Source organism: Solanum stenotomum, chromosome 1, assembly GCF_019186545.1.
Source record: "Solanum stenotomum isolate F172 chromosome 1, ASM1918654v1, whole genome shotgun sequence".
Taxonomy (NCBI): domain Eukaryota; kingdom Viridiplantae; phylum Streptophyta; class Magnoliopsida; order Solanales; family Solanaceae; genus Solanum; species Solanum stenotomum.
The window spans coordinates 64,103,898-64,121,762 of NC_064282.1; positions in this window are offsets into that span (position 1 = coordinate 64,103,898).

Sequence of the window (17,865 nt, forward strand, 5' to 3'; positions counted from 1 at the left end):
ATATAAACAATCCCAGATGAGTTTCACTTGGTTTTTTTGCTATTTGGATAGTCTAAGATTTAGTGAAGACTGAATCAAAGACTCCATTTTTGCTTGCAAGGTTCATGCAAGTGAAAAAGTAAAGAGACTTAGCAAGATAACTTCATTCTAAATGAGGTATTAAAATAAGATAAGTAGAGCTAAGTAAATATTACACATCACATCTACTAGTTAAAATATAAATCACACTAATGCAGAACATGACACTCAAATCAAGATATTTAGACATTTTTACATAGCCATTACTAAACACTTGGAAGAAAAACTAATACATTCAACTTTGCTAATTAATAGATTGTCACGCCCCGAGCCTACACCCTGGGTGGGATTGGTACTCGAGAACCATTGATGGCTCTAAGCGAACCCTTGGCCTGACTTAACTCTTAGCGGAAGACTTACTCATGATAAAAATACTTTAAAAAGTAAACAGAAATCTCAATAGATAACTTAGAAGGTATATAGAGACATTCACTAGCCAAAATGGCACTCAAGTCTCAAACATCAAAACAAGAATGGAAAGACTCAAGAACTACCAACTAACTGTCTATGGAGCCTCTAACAACTGAGATGGACGTCGAGACAAGACCCACGACATCCTAATGAACTAAAATGATAAAGTTATAAAAAGGGGTCCTCCGGAAGCAAAGAGGCTCACCAACAACTCTGAAGCTCAACTAGAATCAACGATGCACTTGATGTAGATCCTAGTTACCTGTATCTACATCAGAAAAAGATACAGGTCAACTGGCATCAATACATTGAATATACGAGCATGCGAGGGAAATTCTAAAATAAGACATAAGCTTGAAAGGAACTGAAAGAACATACATGGGCTCAACTTAACTCATTTCAATATAAAGCAATAATATGAATGCAATATAAAGAAAAAAATTTAAAACATGGATAACAATTCTGTGTATTGAGAAATACAATAGTAACTCAATTTGTATGCAAGGATACAATATAAACTCTGATTGTATATAAAAATACAATTAACATTGTGTATATAAGAATACAAAATACTTCCGTGGGAGTTTCTCTAACTAACAACCATCACTTAAGAGCTATGTGATGATACATCGTTTTGCCTCACACTGCTCGGGTCGTCTTATACCTTGTCAGGGGTATAGAACCTAACTACTAAGTGGATCCACTAGTCTATGCTAAAAAGCACTAAGAAATCAGTATGACCTTTTTCTACCCATGATGGCTACATGGTTTATGGGGGCTGGGAGTTGTCTGAACTCTCCCCCATACCGGTGCTCAATACTACTCCAAAAATATACAAGCTCATATGTTTAAAAACATAACTCTTTATGTGATTTGAGATAATTGCTCAAAAACTAGCCCAAAGGCTCTCTTGGAAATCAGTGTTTCCTTTCTTGCTTAATTGTGAAAGCATTTATCACTGAAAACTAGCTTAAAGGCTCTTTTGGAAATCAGTGTTTCCTTTCTTGTTTAAATGTGAAAATATTTACTCTTTGGGAATACATAGTCCCCATATACTCTTTTGAAGAAATGAACTTCACTCTTTACTCTTTACTTAACTCAAAAACTCAAGTCTTAAAACAAGTTTAAAGCATTTGTGAAAGACTTTTAAAGAGACTCTAAGAACTCTCTAGACTTGGCTCTTAATTTTCCTTGAATTTGAACTTATGGATTCAAGGTTATGATTCATGTTTATGGATGATTTCTAGATGTTTAGAAGTCATTTAGAATAGTTAAAATTGATAGGAAGTGTTAGTACACTTTGAACTTATGGATTCAAGCACCTCATATGTTTGAGATAATCTCTTTTAGACTAAACATATACTGGAGACTCTTGTGATTGGTGAACACATCCACATGAACACCATAAAGATAGTGACTCCATATTTTCAAACTAAATACTACGACAACCAACTCTAGATCATGGGTTGGGTAGTTCTTCTCGTGATCTTTTAACTATCTGGAGGCATAAGAATATACAACAAAGCCTTGTGTATCATCTGGTAAGGTCAATACTGGGGCAATAGTCAACCTAGTTTTTAATTCCTGAAAGTCTTTCTCAAAAGCTTCAGACCATTGAAACTTACCTATTTTCTGAGTCAACTTGGTCAAAGGTGACGAAATAGATGAGAACCCCTCGACAAACCTTCTATAATATCCAGCCAACCCCAAAAACTCCTAATATTAGTTGGAGATGTGGGTCTAGGCCAATTCGGCATTGCCTCTATTTTCTGAGTATCAACTCTAATCCCATTACCGGAAACAATGTGGCCTAGGAATGCCACAGACTCAAGCCAGAACTCACACTTAGAGAACTTGACATACAACTCTCTATCCTTTAGAGTTTGGAGAACTATTCTGAGATGACTAGCATGATCTTCCTCATTCCTCGAATAGATTAGTATGTCAGCAATGAATACAATAACAAACATCTAAATAAGGCTTGAATACTCTATTTGTAAGGTCCATGAACTCTGCAGGCACATTAGTTAAATCGAACGACATGACCAGAAACTCATAATGACCATAACGGGTCCTGAAAGCTGTCTTTGGAATATCACATTCCCTCACTCTTAACTGATGGTAGCCAGATCTGACGTTTATCTTAGAGAAACAAGTGGCACCCTGAAGCTGATCGAAAAGATCATCAATTCTCGGAAGATGATACTTATTCTTGATAGTAACCTTGTTCAACTAACGGTAATCTATACACATTCTCAGGGAACCATCATTCTTCCTCACAAATAAGACCGGAGTGCCCCAAGGTGAGACACTTGGTCGAATAAAAACTTTTTCTAGGAGATCCTTCAACTGTTCTTTTAACTCTACTGGTGCCATCATATATGGCAGAATAGATATAGGACGAGTATCAGGAAGAATATCTATACTGAAGTCTATTTCTCTCTAAAGAGGGACTCCGGGAAGATCATCTGGAAAGACTTCTGGAAACTTTTTAACTACTGGAACTGACTGAATATAAGGTATCTCAACACTATAGTCATTAACTCGGACTAAGTGATAGACTCACCCCTTGGAAACTAACTTTCTCACCTTAAGGTACGAAATAACATGACCCTTAGGCACTGCTGAACTACTCTTCCACTCTATAACTGGCTCATTAGGAAACTGAAACTTGACAACTTGAGTTCTATAATCAACTGAGGCATAACAGGCATGAAGCCAGTCCATACCTAGAATGACATAAAAATCTACCATGTCTAACTAAACTAAATCAACCATGGTGCTCTTGTGATTGATAGAAATGGTACAATCACGATAGACTTTCTCTGCTAGAATAGACTCACCAACAGGTGTAGAGATACTGAAGGGCTCAAAAAGTTTCTTAGGAAGAACATCAAAATTCATCGCAACACAAGGAGTTACAAAGGATAAACTCGCTCCTAGATCTAGCAAATCATAAACATCAAAGTTAACGACTTGGATCATACCAGTGACAACATCTGGCGAATCCTCTTGCTCATGGCGACTAGTGATAGCATATGGGGTTTTTTCCTGTGATGTGTACCTCTGTTTTTGAAGAACCAGAGGAGGGGGGCCAGTTTATGAGTCTAATTTTTTTGATTAATTCATTCATAAGGTGTATGATAAGAAAAAGTACTCTTACTTGTTGCAGAAAGAAAAGTAGCATTTTACGGTTTCCTCCTCCGCCCGCCCCTGAAGTAGCTCCTCTAGATGCAGCTCTGTCTGGTGGAGCAATTGAAGAAGAGACTAGGCTCTATTGCCCCCATTACCATTAGCTTTCTTGTTTCGAAATTCCTCTGTATCTTTCAGCTTCTCTTCCTCAACTTGTTGTACATGGATCATCAGCCTTGCTATGTCCATATGTCTTATCAACATAGCTTCCCTGCCTTCCCTACTAGACAAACGAGACAACTCGGTAACAAACAAACTCATCCTCCTTCTCATGTCAGCAACCATCTCCGGAGCATAGTGGGAAAGTTGTGTGAACTTCAGATTGTACTCAAGAACACTTAAAGAATCCTGCTTAAGAGTGAGGAACACTCGTACATTTGCTTCTCTCAGTTCTCGGGGAGAGAAACACCCCAAGAAGGCCTCCTCAAACAAAGCCCAACTCACAAGTGGTTCACTATCAACTCGATTCTTCTTCTATTGATCAAACCAGATTCTAGCGACACCCTTTATTTGGTATGCAACTAGTCCACCCTTTCAGCATCAACAACATGCATAATCTCAAAAACCTTCGAAAGCTCCTCAACAAAGTTTTTTGGATCCCAGTGACACTTGAACCAGTGAAGCTTGGAGGTTTTATCCTTAAGAACTCACGGATCCTTGAAGTATCAGCCACTTTCTGTCGATTCTCTCTTTGTCCAACTTGATTGGTCACAACTTGGCTCAACATCCGAATAGCTTCATGGAACTCAACATTGGTGACCTCTCCCTTGGGTTGCACTTCTGGTGCATTAGGTACCCCTTGATCTTGTGGTTCAACGTTCCTTCTAGCGGGATGACCTCTGACAGCTCTTCAAGGAGACATGATCGGAAAGACACGCGCAAGCACGAACTAGAAGAAACTTTTTAAAGATAAACTCTATCGCACAAAATGAGTATGAAAGAAGTGAGATAGTTCCTAAGTGTCGCAGCCTCCTAATTATAGATATGGCACGCTTTACACCGATAACTAGGACTCTACAGACTCGGCTCCATAAAATTTCTAGGACTCTTGAACTCTGTGCTCTGATACCAAGTTTTTCACACCCTGAGCCTACATCTTGGGTGGGACTGACACTTGAGAACCATTGTGTAACACCTGAAAAACTAGTAGGTGAAACTAGAGCCTTACGTGTGAGTTTTAGAGTTTGATGTGTGGTTTAGAATTGTAAAATGGCTTCCTGAACTTAGGATGAGGGGTTTAGGGGTTAAACGTCAAGGTATGACCTCCCCAAGGACCAACCAAGGGTCCTTGAGGAGGACCCTAAAGCCTAACCCCAAAACTGCCCAAAAAGGGCCACCTACGGATGGCACCTACTGCCAGTAGGTGGACCCACACCTCGTAGGTGGGGGTCATGGGTCAAGGCCTGACCTTCCCCTATTTTTCCAGCCTCAGACCTCAACCCACGAATGACCAGTACGGTCCGTGGGTCCATCCACACCCCGTAGGTGGGGGTCGTGGATGGGGCATGTGATGCCGTCCCATTCGGCTTAGGCAAGGGTTTTTAGGTAAATTCCTAGGTTAGTTGGTTAAGTGTGAAGTCGTTTTATATTATTTATTTAGACCTATATAAGACTTTTTAAGCCTTTAACCACCTCAAATACTTCATAAAATCCCAAACCCAAGATCATAACCAACTTAACCCTCTCCAAAAAAATTTCTCTAAAACTCCAAGGAAGAAGAAGAAAATCAAGTTAGGGCTTGAAGAAGGAAGCTTTTTGACTCGAATTTGTTGGAGTTCTTCACCTAAGGTATGGTAGTCTTTGATTCATGGAATGCTTTCATCCACGGAGTCCTTAAACTCTCAATTCCAAAGTTAGAAAAGTCTCCAAAAACCTAGGGTTTTAACTCCAAGTCAAGGATATTTTCTAAAAAAAAATTATGATTTAATTATCTTATATTATGGTTGAATTTTTGTTTTATGGTGGTTTTATTTTAAAATTTCCCATGAATCCATGAATTACCCTAATTTCTCAAATTGGATCTTAAAGTGTGGGTATTGATTGATATTAGTAGAATTTTATAGAATCATGAATATAATGAATTGATTTACTTGAATTATGTATTAATTGAGGAATTCCTATGGTTTTGATGTTGAATTTCTCCCAAGAACCCATGAACCCCATGTCCCTAATTTGTGACTTTGTGATGTGGATGTATTGTGGTAAGATGAATATCATGAGATTGTGTTGTAATAGTTGAGTTATTTGAATCATGTTATCTTCCATGTTTAATATAGAAACCCTAGAGGTTATTGGTTGAATGTGATCCTTGATCCAAGAGGGGTAAAAACATGAGAATTATGCCTAATTGTGGCTTCATGTGTATACTTTATTCTATGATTATAATGATGATGTGTTGATTAAAAGGCTATTCTTAATTATACACTTGTGAATGATAATGACATGTTGTGGGAAGTTTTCTCACAATAAGGGGATTCTAAGGTTGAAAGTCCATTCTCACCTATTGAATCTATGAGCTATCTAATGAATGAATGTTGGGATGAGATGGATGCCCTCACGTAAGTTGAGGCGGGGTATCTAGTAACAATCTCTTATTCACATAATAATAAACTAAAGTAATGAATATTAAGTACTCCGTGGGGAATAATGCTAAGCACCGAGTGGATATTGATTGAGATGGATACTCATACGTGAGTTGAGGTGGGATATCTAGTGGCAATCTCTTGAGATGGATGCCCATACGTGAGTTGAGGTGGGGTATCTAGTGGCAATCTCTTGAGATGGATACCCATATGTGAGTTGAGGTGGGGTATCTAGTAGTAATCTCCTTATCCCATTATTATGTGCCCGCATAGGTTATTAGCTAGTGGATCCACCTAAGCTAAATGTTAATGGTTCTACCTTAGGCAAGTAGGATAACTCTTTTCGGTGTGAGTAACACCGGATTCCATGATTTGCTCACATGGTCTACGTCGATTAAGGATTACCCCCATAATGAATGATAATGAACTATGGCTTCTCAAGAATGCACTATTTAGTGTGGGTGGGGTATGGGACTTCATCCATGCATTGCACAAGTAGGCTTTGAGAGTAGCTATGGTGTGTTCCTCAATGTATAATGACTAATGAAATGATGAATGCTTAACTTGGATTGTTGCTAGAGGTTGTTATCCTTGACTTATTAAATGTGAATGTTCCTTGTCTATAAGTATTAACTAAAGATGGGATCAAAGAATGGTAAATATGACTATGGTGCCCTAAAAAGGATACTTAGTATGAGTGGTATTATGGGATGCCATTCATACATTGCACAAGTATAACTTAGGGTTACCTAAGAGATGATTATATTATGTTATAATGATTTATATGATGAACATGCTTGTGACTTTGTGTTTTACACTAAAAGTGCATAATGATTCTCAACTTAGTAAAAATGCATGCTTTTCAACTAAAATGTCCCTTTTAGCATGTTTTCAAGGATTTTATGCATGGCTATTCTACTTGGTGCATATTTGTACTAACCCATATTTCTTTTACATTTTTCACAAAGTGTAGGGCTTGGTGATATTGGTTCCATCCTCATGGCTAGGTTCATAGTAGATCAAGAAGAGAAGTTATGGTGAGTTCTCATAGCATTCGAGGGATTGACCACCATGTCCTTTACATTTCATTTTTTTTTATGTTTAGAGCTTTTGTATGGGTTGCGTCCCAAAGTTTTAGTCTTAATGGTTATAGATGGTTTGAGACAAAGTATAGACTTCCGCTCATGTTTATAAAAGACTTCGATTGTAAAAGAAAAACTTTTAAATTTCCGCACCATGAGGCTTGTATAAGACTTTTCGAAGTCTTGTACGCCGTGTCACATCTAGGGGGTACTCTTGGGTCATGACACATTACTAGCCCCAAGCTAACCCTTGGCTTGGCATAACTCTTAGCTGAAGACTTACTTATGATAAAAATACTTTAAAAAGTAAACTGAAATCTCAAGAGATAACTTAGAATGTATATAGAAACATTCACTAGCCCAAAATGGCACTCAAGTCTCAAATATCAAAACAAGAATGGAAAGACTCAAGAACTAACATTAACTAACTATCTATGAATCCTCTAACAACTGAGATGGACGTCGAGACAAGAACCAGGACATCCTAATGAACTAAAATGATAAAGTAATAAAGTGGGGTCCTCCGAAAGTAAGGAGGCTCACCAACAACTCTGAAGCTCAACTAGAATCAATGATGCACTTGATGCTGATCCTAGTTACTTGTATCTGTATCATAAAAAGATGCAGGACAACTGACATCAGTACATTGAATGTGCGAGCATGCGAGGGGAATTCTAAAACAAGTGTTAAGCTTGAAAGGAACTGAAAGAACATACCTGAGCTCAACTCAACTCAACTTAACTCATTTCAATTTAAATCAATAATATGAATGCAATATAAAGAAAAACTTTTAAAACATGGATAACAATTTTCTGTATTGAGAAATACAATAGTAACTCAGGTTGTATGCAAGGATATGATCTAATCTCTGATTGTATATAAAAATACAATTAACACTGTGTATATAAGAATAAAAAATACTTCTATGAGAGTTTCTCTAACCGACAACTATCACTTAAGAGCTATGTGATGATACACTGTTTTGCCTCACGCTGCCAGGGCCGTCCTACCTTGCTAGGGGTATAAAATCTAACTACTAAGTGGATCCACTAGTCTATGTTAAAAAGCACTTAGGAATCATATAAAAAGTATGACCATTTTCTACCCATGATGGCTACATAGTTTATGGGGGCTGGGAGTTGTCTAAATTCTCCCCCATATCGGTGCTCAATACTACTCCCAAAATATACTAGCTCATATGTTTAAAAACATAACTCTTTCTGTGATTTGAGATAATTGCTCAAAAACTCGCCCAAAGGTTCTCTTGGAAATCAGTGTTTCTTTTCTTTCTTAATTGTGAAAGCATTTACTCTTTACTGAAAACTAGCTCAAAAGCTCTTTTAGAAATCAGTGTTTCCTTTCTTGTTTGAATGTGAAAACATTTACTCTTTGGGAATACATAGTCCCCATATAATCTTTTGAAGAAATGAAGTTCACTCTTTACTCTTTACATAACTCAAAACTCAAGTCTTAAAACAAGTTTTAATCATTTGTGAAAGACTTTTGAAAAGACTTTAAGAACTCTCTAGACTGGGCTCTTAAATTTCCTTGAATTTGAATTTATTGATTCAAGGTTATGATTCATGTTTATGGATAATTTCTAGATGTTTAGAAGTCATTTAGAATAGTTAAAATCAATAGGAAGTGTTAGTACACTTTAAAAGTACTTAGACATGCTAAACGACGAAAAATGGGTGGGGACGGACGACCTGGTGCACTGCTGGCGCGGGGTGCTAGCCCCTGATGTTCAGAGACTGCTTTTTGGCGCTCTGCTGGCGTATCAGTGGCGCGTCGCGCTAGCTCTCCCGAGGTAAACCCGATGATTTTTTCTTTTCGTTTTCTGGTCCTAACTCATCTAATTTCGATTATTTTTTTTTTTAATTTCTTTTTAGATTCAGATAACCAATATATGTACACAAGAATCTACTCAAACACAACCCTAAAATCAACATGATTTCCTCAAGAGTTCATCAATCTCATCCCAATATCAAGATCAAAAGTCAATTTCAAGAATACAACTCAAGAACATTAACCTTCAACTTTCTAGAATGAATTTAACGCTGAAATTAACATGATTGACGTGTGGGTGAATGGACCCAATGCTATGTGAAATCACATACTTTGTAGGATCGAATCCTTGGCGAAATCCGCAATCAATTCCTCAAGAAATCGACGAATCTTGACCTTTCTCTTGTTTTCTCCTCTTGAGTTGTTTTCTCTAAAATCCTGGCGTAATTTTGAGTGCGTAAACGGTGAACCAATTCAGTTTAGACCCCTACTTAATTACCAAAAACGAAATAAATTAATTGGGTACGAAAAAGTCCAAAATACCCCTTTAAAATTCGGTTAACTTTCCTTATCTAGACAGCCCAACTTCAAACGGGCATATCTCCCTCATACAAACTCGAAAATGAGCAATCTCGGTGGCGTTGGAAAGATAATTCCAAGAAATTTCATTTAACATCTTATTTGCCACCTTACTCATCATGTACTGAGATTTATTGTCATTTGAAGTTGACCCAAAACTCATTCTTAGCATAACTTGCCAAATTTCAGATTTTCATTATTTCCAAAAATGGTTCTTTCTAGTTCTAGTTCTTTCAAATAGCGAGGTGTTACATAGATTAGCAAACAACCTAAAATCTAAGATAAAAATGTGAAGCAACATAGAGAGAGGGAGGAAGTGTGTTTAAAAGCATGTCTCTACATCTTCATTTTAAAAAAAAAGAGCATAATCTGCACAATATCTGTAACTAAGCAAAATAAGAACCATATAATTCAGTAATTTAAACCAATACACAACTTTAGTACATATAATATATTTATAATATGCAATAAACTTTAAATCAACATGTAGTCATGGAAAGACGCTACAGGAAATCCAATACATCATAATTTTTCACGTTTTTTTATTAGATAAAACACATTTTTACATAATGTTTTTTAACTAAACAAGAAACAATAACTAACGTGTTTCTGCCAAGGGAAAACAATATAAACGGCAAAACTTGGAATCAAAGCAAATAAAATAAAAACTGATTCCATATTAAAAATTCCAACCTAAACTATTATTCAAATCATAACGTCTATCTCATAGAAGACACAAATACATTTTAATATAACTTTCAGTATATCTAAAATAAGCATAAATTAATCTTGACACATAAATTTCTCAAGTATACATAGCATTTTTAACCGCAGTTATAGAAACAGAGGAAGAGAGGGGATCACCTATTGTCGGGCAGTGAACGAGGTGATTCAGTAGAAGGTCTATCTTCGAACAACAACGAATTCGAACAAGCTTGAAAAACAAAGTTTTGACCTGTCACGACCCAGTAGTATCCCCTAGACGTAACATGGCGTACTTGACCCCAAAGGGGTCTCATACAAGCCTCTAGCATCATCATAACATAAGACAAAAATAATGCGGAAAATTTAAAACTTTTACAATAGAAGTCCAACTTCATTTTTCATAAAGGAAAAATCACAGGAATCTAGACTTTGTCTCATAAACCATCTAAAACATAGGAATACAAAGTTTGGAACTTAGCCCTTTACATCATTAAAAGTCTCAATATGAGAAGTACAATAGAAACTAAGAAATGGATAGTCTGTCTTCGAACTTGAGGACTCACCACAACTTGGAGATAGACAATCCAAGTCTTCTTCAAGAAAGGAAAATGTAAGCCACCTAGCCAAAACCTACACTAATCAAAATGTAGAGGAAGAAGGGGTTATCTCAAATATGTACTAAGTATGGAAACACGCATAAAATCCTTGAATATGCTAAACAAGACATTTTAGTTGAAAAGTATGCATTTGTCAAGTTTGGAAACCATCATGCATTTACAATGTACATCACAAGCCAAAAATCACATTTATACTCATTTCATAGTAAAGCCATTACCATAGTAACCCCTAAGGAACACTTGTGCAATGTGTGGTTGGCATCCCATAATACCAACCCTACTAAGTACCCACTTGAAGCAACCTTGGTCATGCATATCATCTTTATACCTCATTATAATCATTAGTCACAAATAAGGAAAATAGTCATGTACATTACTTGAATATAAGGAAAGCCATTCACAACAACTATCCATTCAACACACATGCATACATTTGTATCTCATCATAATATAAAGGAACCATCCCACAACATCCTACAAAGTCTACTTGTGCATTGTGGGAGTGAAGTCTCATACCCCCACTCCTACTAAGTAAACTCACCAAGAAGTCATAGTGTAGTTCATGTCTCATTCATTATCTTCATTATATAGGGAAAGTAGCATTAACCGACATAGACCATGTGAGCTATATGGAATCCGGTGTTCTACCCCCACACTGAAAAGAGGGTGTCCTACTTGCCTAAGGTAGAACTATCGTGATAACTTTTAGGTGGATCCACTAGCTAAAGATCTATGTGGGCACATAGTAATGGGATAAGGAGATTGCTACTAGAAACCCGGACTTCTAGCGTAAAAGGTTTCCATCTCATGAGACAACCTATGTTGGGAAGCCAAACTTGCTAAACGTAAAAGCTTCCTATCTCATTGCTCATATCCTCTCGGTGCTAAGCCTATTTCCCTTTAAAAGTCATATTAAGCCTTTACTTAGGTTTATGTTCAATAGAGAATACACTAGGCACTCAAACCAACATTTATCATAATAGCTCATAGATTCATTAGGTGAGAATGTCCTTTCACTTTAGAATCATCAACATGTGAGTAAACCTTTCACATTACCATTCCTAGTGTTTTCATGAGAACTAGCCTTTCAATCAACACAACCACATCATCATCATCCTAGACAAGTCATACAAGAACATGTGTAAAGGGTAAAGGGGAGAATAGCCTTTCAACAATACCTCAATATACACAATAGTCATAGGATCTTTACCTTTTAAGTGAATCATAGGTTCACATACAATTTTCATCAATCATGAACAAACCTTCACAATTTACTCCCTTCAAGGGTTATAAACCAAGTCTCACAATCACACTTATAAATGCTACTTTAAGCATTAAATAAACAAGATTCAATACTAGATTAACATTGACACAATTCATAGTAATCATCTTGCACCAATACACCCATCACAATTCATGAAATTAGGGTCATGGGATAGTTCATGGGTTCATGGGGAGTTTTACAATAAAAATCACCAATAAATGTCTAATCATCCACAATATAAGACAAATAACATAATGAAATTGTTTTTAGGAAGAACCCATGGTTATAATGAAAACCCTAGTTTTTGAACAATATCCCAATTTTGAAATTTGAGTTGGAAGGGCTTCATGGAGAAAAGTGTTCCATGAATCAAGGTTCCCATACCTTAATTGATGTTTTCCCACGAAATTGGAGTGAAAAGCTTGGAGCTTGAACCTTAATCTTGACCTTCTTCTTTTTTCTTCAATGGAGTATAGAGGGAGAATCTTTTGGGGGAGGGAAGTTGGTTGAGTTTGAGTTTGAGTTACGAGAGTTAAAAGGGTTGTTTAATAGTTAAAACTACTTATTTAAGTCCTAAATAACTAATTTAAACCATCCATAATTTTTAATAAATAAAATATAACTTACCTAATTTAATTGTTCTTGGCAGATTTTAAGACAACATGGCAGCCCCTACCTACGAGACCTTCACCTACGGACTGTAGGTGGGGTGACGCCACATCCTGCACACTCGTGCTTTGCATCAAAGAGGGGGAAGATCAAGGCAAGGTGAGGAGACTAAGTCTCAACCCATGACACCCACCTACGGTCCATAGGTTGGGTGACTCCACGTACTGCATAGTCGTTGTAACGACCCAAGAGCACCCCCTAGTCGTTACCGGCGTATTCAACCTCTCAGAGGTCTTATACAAGCCCTTAGCATTCGTCATAGCATTTATCATAGAAAAATAGTGGAAAATTTAAAACTTTTTCATAATATAACACAAGACTTAAAAAGTCACCTCATTTAAACCTTTAATACAAAATCGGAGTACTACGTCTTAAGGTAGCCATCTTAAAACACGACTACAACACAAGAGGGACACAACTCTTACAATACAAAAGAAACTACTATCTAGTACATTGAACTTAAGGAAACTCTTTAACATAAAGGTCCTTGAATCTTTAAGGATACACCCGAACTTGGGAATAGTAAGCCAAGCTCATCACTTCTAGGAAAGGCCTTTTAGCCACCACCACCTACACTTGGTGTAAAAAGATGAAGAAGAATGACGTTAGTATAAGAATGCACTAAGTATGATAACCATGCAAAAACATGCTTTTAAAAGGGACATTTAGTTGGAAACCATGCATCATGCCTTTTTAGAGAAACTTCAAGAACATTTAGTACAATAGGAACAATATAAACCACATACATCATCATACATATGGAAACCGTTCATAATAGCACATAGAGACACTTATAACATTTTAGGCACATTCTATGTATACAATACATTACCTTCCTCTTTATTTTTACTCCTTTCCTCAAGCAACCCTTAGGGAATACTTGGTGCAATGTATCACCTTAAAGTTACCAAGGGTGAACTTACATATAACCTTCATCAATCCAACCACATATATTCATAGAATCATAAGCACACCATAAGACATAGTCTACACATAGGAACCCTCACCTAAGACAACCCCCAAGTCACACTAGTGCAATGTGCAAGTAGCATCCCATAATACTACTCACACCAAGTGTTCCTATGAAGCCACCATAGACTAGGCACATCATATTCAGCAAGTCATAACATCTTCATTTAACATTAGACATAAGATCAACATACTTCATAACATCATATAAGGACTCATTCATTTACTACATCATTAGTCATAACCCATTTAATTCATATCATAGGTAAACCACCCTCACAACCCCTTCACAAGCTCACTTGTGCAATGTACACATGGAGTCCCATACCCCCACATATACTAATCAAACCCATTAAGAAGTCATAAGTGTAATTCACATGCATAATCATACTTCATGTCTTGACATAAGTAAAGTCAACCTTAACATGCTTTCATATTAACATACATAGATCATAGTCTTCATTACACAAAGAGCCTAATCACAACCTCCCTTAGAGTCCACTTATGCAATGCATAAGTAGGGTCCATAGTCCTACCTACACTAAGTAACTCTTCAAGAAATCATGACTAGAGTTCATAGTCTAATCTTAGTTCATTTCTTAACTTTCGGGAGACATTACCATAACTAACATAGACAGCTACATGGAATCCGGTGTTCTACTCCCACACCGAAAAGAGAGGGTACTACTTGCCAAGGTAGGACCTACATACATAATAGCTATCTAGTGGATCCACTAAGCTACGACCTATGGGGGCACGTAGTTATGGAACAAGGAGATTGCTACTAGAAACCTTGACTTGCTAGGCGTGGAGGTTTCCATCTCATGAGACAACATCTATGTTGGGAAGCTGGACTTGCTAAATGTGAAGGTTCTCTTGTGGGAAGCCGAACTTGCTAAACGTGAAGCCCCCACTCTCATTTTTCATGTTCACTCGGTGCTAAGCTCCAACTCCCTTTTAAAACATCTTTAAGCCTTTATTTAACATTAGTTCATAAAATAAGCTTTAGGGACTTAATCCCTCATATCATATAGCTAAAAGGTTTCTAAGATGAGAATGACCTTTCATCATAGAACCTACATTATATGAGAATGACCTTTCACATAGTCATACCATATTCATAACATAGTCTAGTTTAGAGTACAATTGAGAAAGCCTTTCAAGAGACTCACTTTCACTAGATTATCATAAACCTTATTCATTCATTCATGTGTGTGTACATATGTGAGAAAGCCTTTCACATAAACATCTTTATGCAACACATATTCATACCTTGTTAATTATACACTTTGCATGCATAATAAGATGTAAGGGTGCATATAATAGTTAACCTTTCAATGGACACCATAACATATCATATTCATAGCTACACATATAGAGTGTGTGTGCGCATATTGGTCCTCATAGTGACACAATAGCAACAACATTGATATTGAGTTCACTTCTCTTCAAGGGATCACAACACATTCACAATTTCCCCAAATCATGAGCAATTCACATATAAAGCCTTTAGGAATTCTAGACCACACACCCACACTTCATCATAGGAGACAAGGACACATTCAACATTGAATAGGCACTCTTAACATGTATATGATCACATATTCATATAGGGGTCATATAGGTAGGGGTCATTCCACAATAGTACTTAACATAATCAATCATGTAGACCACACCTTATCCCTAACATTATCATTCGCATTATACTCCTCCTCATCAACACACTTTAAACATCATGCTAGCATTGAGGATTTCATACATAACCTTCATAGCACAACTTCATAAACATATGCTTCATAATGATCTCAACATGCATAGATAGACAAGAAGTAAACACTGCCACCATAAGTGGACCAAACCACACAATATCAATTATCATACTATAGACTAGAAGTTAGGTCAACTTACCAATTCTTCAAGAATTTGGGGATCATGGGTTCTTCAAGAATTCCTTTCAAAATTATCTTTAAAACCTTAATTCCACATTAATTCTTCAATAGAATGATTTAGAAAATCGTTTGACAAGGGACCCATGTTTAGATTGAAAATTGGGAATTTTGGTCTTTGAATCACTTTTGAAAATCTTTGATAGAACTCCTTGAATGAGAGGTTATTCAAGAATCAAGAGTTATCATACCTTAATTATTGAAGACCCATGAAATTGAAGAAGAAATCAGTTGAAAACCCATCTTCTAGCTTGAGCTTCATCAAGGTCTTCAATGGAGTTTTTGAGAGAATCTATTTTTGAGAGGGAAGGGTTAATTTGAAAAATGGGGTCTAATTCGAGGTTTTGGGGTTAACCAACTTAAAATACCCTAAAATAGGTAGAATAACCGTTTATAATAATTCCCCAAAGTACCCAAACCACCCCTTATTTAGTTGGACCTTTTAAACAAGTCAAACTTAAGTTTTATTTTCGCAGATTTTGTCGGGGAACCAGTCCGCGACGCGGAGGTGTTCCCACAAGTTTATGGAAATTAAATTTCGAGACAGTAGAGTCCGCGACACGTCCGCTACGCAAACCAAGAATTTAGCCTATGGTGGAGCTAGTCCGCGACGCGGACATGCTCCCTCTATGAGCATTTTCAAGCTGCCTTGGCAGCTTGTTTGGCCAAGGATTGAGGTCCTCCTCGGGAACCCTTATGGTGGTCCCGGGGAGTCGTACCCAAACGTTTTGACCCTAAAAACATTTATCAAGACACTAGGGTTACCTCCACTGATTTTAGACTCTAAACAACACATAAAAACAAGAAGAACATACTAGAACACACCAACATGTAAAAGACTAGTTTCCGAACGTCTTGGTCGTCCCTTGACGTTTGACTTCCAAACTCTTGAAAACTAACTAAAAAGGTTATTCTTCATTATTTTAACAAGCTATTAATGCATAAAACCCATGTGAGGCTCTACTTTATCCTACTTCATTTTGAGGGTTGTTACAGTCGTGGTTTAGGTCTGAGACTTGGAGATTTGGGGAGCAACATGAAAAAACTAAGTGTTGACTCACGAACCCCACCTACGGGGTGTGAGTCAACCTATGCCTCATAGGTTGCATTCCGTAGGTGATGCTGCCTTTTGGTAGTTTTTAGGCATCCCCCTTTGGTCCTCCTCAAGGACCCTGGGGTCCCTAGGGGGTCATGCCTTGACATTTAGACACTAAAACTCTAGTACCAACTTAGGGACATCATTTTAGGACTCTAATATTACGTTTTAACTTCATTAGGCTACTAGACTACATGTTAGGCTCTAGCTTAGGTCATTAGATTTCTGGGGTGTTACATTATCTCCCCCTTAGGAACATTCGTCCCCGAATGATGATCTAAACACCAAACTAAGTTATAAACTCTAGACTAACAACCCAACATGTATGAAACATCAAAATGTGCAAAAACTAAAAATGCACTAATCACATCATGCACAATTTCAAAGGAGGAAATTTCAACTCCATTTCACAACATGGCCAATGCAATACGAGTAAGTAGGAACTACATTCCCCAATACAATATGCATGAAACTCATCCATTAACATCAACATGGGAGGAACTACTTTCTCCAACTCATACAAGTTCAACACAACAATATAGAGCCAACATGTCATCTCATCAACACATCATTAATCATGTTTATCAATTTACCTTATGAAGTCAAAAATGCAATCATCCTACTAAAATGCAAATCAACATAAGGAACATATAAATCATGAAAATATGCATTAACATGAATTCTCACAAGAACATGTACAATATAAAGAAATCATGGAAACTCCTACCATACACATGACTCCCCAATACACTTAAAACTCAAGAGAAATTATTTACCTCAAGTTGGGATAGGAGTAGAAGGAAAAAGATGAGGATAGCGGGACTTCATGTCGACCTCGGCCTCCTACGTAGCACCCTCAACTAAGTGATTTCTCCATAGAACCTTAA